This window comes from Cyphomyrmex costatus, unplaced genomic scaffold (assembly GCF_001594065.2).
Source record: "Cyphomyrmex costatus isolate MS0001 unplaced genomic scaffold, Ccosl1.0 scaffold906, whole genome shotgun sequence".
NCBI lineage: Eukaryota > Metazoa > Arthropoda > Insecta > Hymenoptera > Formicidae > Cyphomyrmex > Cyphomyrmex costatus.
In genome coordinates this window covers 31,991-35,087 of record NW_017280491.1, presented here as the reverse complement: position 1 = coordinate 35,087, position 3,097 = coordinate 31,991, and the positions used below count along the sequence as shown (strand labels likewise).

The following is a 3,097-nucleotide window of genomic DNA, read 5'->3' as shown; positions in this document are numbered from 1 at the left end:
TGCCGGGCCTGGGCGAGGTGAACGATCCGGTGTTCTCGCGCCGGTTCCCGGGATCCGAGCTCGGTCCCGTGCCTTGGCCTCCCGCGGATCTTCCTTGCTGCGAGGCTTCCGTGGCGGCGCGAGCCGTCGTGGTCGTCCTCTTCGGCCGCCATTCAACGCTCAGCTCAGAACTGGCACGGACTAGGGGAATCCGACTGTCTAATTAAAACAAAGCATTGCGATGGCCCTCGCGGGTGTTGACGCAATGTGATTTCTGCCCAATGCTCTGAATGTCAACGTGAAGAAATTCAAGCAAGCGCGGGTAAACGGCGGGAGTAACTATGACTCTCTTAAGGAAAGTCTATTTTTATTATTATAGTATTAGCACGGATACTATACCCGGCGACGGGACCGAGCTGGACAAAATAAGATCTAAGGTGTAAAAGCATATCCGCATGCGAGGGCGTTTGTCTGATTCCACCGCTCAGCTTAGCAACATCCAAGGAGCATATATAATCTGGTCCCCGCCATATGTCGTGTGTTGAGCTCGCCTTGCTCGCTGCGACAGGTCGGCACCCGATTCAACGGGCCGTCTCTAGGCGTGCACGTGGCTTTGTTGGTGATCCGTATGGATTTTAATAGGTCGTTTTGGCCGGATGGGAGTCTCCTATGGAGACGCGTGGCGCGCCCATCCGGTTATTAGCCTGTCCCAACATTGTCACGGGTTAAGAGATGGTCTAAGAGCGTCAAAGCTTCCTACTGTGGAGCGCCACCTACGGTGGGAAGCTAAGACGCTGGTGAGGGGCACTCTATCTTTGACCCAAACCGCTCCCGAAAGAAAGTGGGGTCTGAGAGTGCCCGAAATCACCACATTAATAACATCAATAAATAACACTATGGGGGAAGCAAGACACCCTCAAGCGGTGGATGAAGGTAACACGCCTGAGCGGCGGGGTGTAGTCGGTGCAGTGTTCGGCGATTGGCCCACACACCCCGTCGCTCCAGCAAAGCAACACGCCGCGGCAAAAGCAACACGCCGCGGCGAAAGCAACACGCCGCGGCGAAAGCAACACGCCTTGAGAAAAGGTGTGTTCCAGCTCGGTTTTGTCGCCGGGAGAGAGTCATAGTTACAGGGCTGTTGAAGCGCCACTTAGTCTGAAAATGGCATAGCCTATCACAGCCAAGTCGAACCTCACCTCCTATGGTTCCCGCCGGTAACCTCGGGTAGATGAAATTTGAAAGAGGGCTAACGAGGTTAAGACGAAACGCGGGACCCCCCGACTCGCGGGTCAGCTGCTGGCCGCAACCGGGCTGTTCCGGAGGGGAAATATATCCCGGGCGCACCTGGAGCCTGGACCGGGTCACCCCCGGCGCCACCGGTACCATTCCGGACCAGGAAACAAGCGCTCGTGGGGTTGTGACTGGACAAGGTGATTATTTGGTATCGGTCCACGTCTGCTTCTAGATTTCCAGTCGCCACGTCCTTTGACCATCCAAGAACGAAGGTTTCTTAAGCCTATCTGGTGGGTGTGTGTGCAAATAAAATTGGATTGAATTGAGTAACGAAACAACTTTTATTCTAAAACACTTCTAAGTCTTTGACAATAGTTCACAGTTAATACAATAATCCGCACGTAGAAAGTATGCCTATCTGCAAGATAGTTTTTTCGCACTACGTCACTAGTCACTACGTCCGTTGTAGTACGCGGATCCGTTCCCACGTCTTCATCCCACGATACACTTCGGTTGAATTCCCGAGTTATTAAAGTTCGCGGACTATATCGCTTCTTCGCGTTCGCAATAATAAGCTAACATCGCTGACTGTGTTACTCTACACAGTCTCACTTTCAATATCCACTATCGAACGAACTATAAAGTGAATGAGCCAGGGCTGAAGTCAGAACTCCCCGTCGACCGCTCTCAAACTCGCTGCTTATGCCCTACTCTCGCTGACTCTCGGTCTATCAATCCTTTTCTCCCCTCTCGTGCTCACATTTATATAGATGCGCCTCGCGCCTGCGTCGTACGCTCTGAACGGGCTCGGCGCTTTGTGCGCACGCACATGTCGCATACATTTTCCTGGACCTTTTTCCGTAATAAATTATTTTACAAGATTGTTTTTCGTCTTGACAATGATCATATGAGTACAATTTTATTACACTAACGAGTATTCGTTACGCTAGTGCTCGGCGATTGCGGAATACATAAACATTTAATTATTTCTATGGGTTCCCATAAACCTACAGGTTTGTGCTTTGGTATGCGTTTACTTTAATAGGCTGTCATGCCCCATATCAAATATGGTCCCGATCGGTCGAGCCGTTTTCGAGATCTCCGGAAAACGCTAAGTTTTTATGGGTTCCCGTAGTCCCATCACGATGTGATTCGGTACATCTTCAAATGAATCTACTTCCATAATATAAATCGAATATGAGCTCGATCGGCTGAGCCGTTTTCGAGATCTCCGGAAAACGCTAAGTTTTCATGGGTTCCCGTAGTCCCATCACAATGTGATTCGGTACATCTTCAAATGAATCTACTTCCATAATGTAAATCGAATATGAGCTCGATCGGCTGAGCCGTTATCGAGATCTCCGGAAAACGCTAAGTTTTCATGGGTTCCCGTAGTCCCATCACGATGAGACATCTTATCTCTATCGTCCGCGTACGATGAATATTCCTCATAGGAATTACGTGTTGTGAGGTTTGTGGCGGATGGCACTCTTGAAACCTTCACAACCCGTTTAAAGAACATCGGGTTCCCGTGGCCCCTATTGTGTGCACTTTGACACACCTCTACTTCAATTCTTTGAACATTCATCGTACTTCATCTTATCCAACTAACTCTCAAACGCTTACGGTGTTATGCATAATGGCATGTCATCAGTCTTGCTGCTAGGGCGACTATACCAAGTGAATCTTGGTATAGTTTGTTAAACTTTTCTGGTGGGTAACTTGTACCCTAAACAAAAAAACAAATATCGATCTCGTCTTTATCGACGGTTGAATAGTAAAGGAAATGCCTTGCTGGCAAAAGATAAGGCGCGTGGCCTTTCGCCATTTTGCGATTAATCTAGAAACAAAATCTGCCTTATGCGCAGTTGATCTGACTTTACGC

General features: G+C 49.2%; 1 pseudogene; it reads right to left on the bottom strand.

Moving 5' to 3' along the window:
* LOC108781761 (uncharacterized) overlaps positions 1–254 on the bottom strand; it is a 2,156-nt pseudogene extending 1,902 nt beyond the window's left edge.
* Positions 255–3,097: the final 2,843 nt, after the last annotated feature.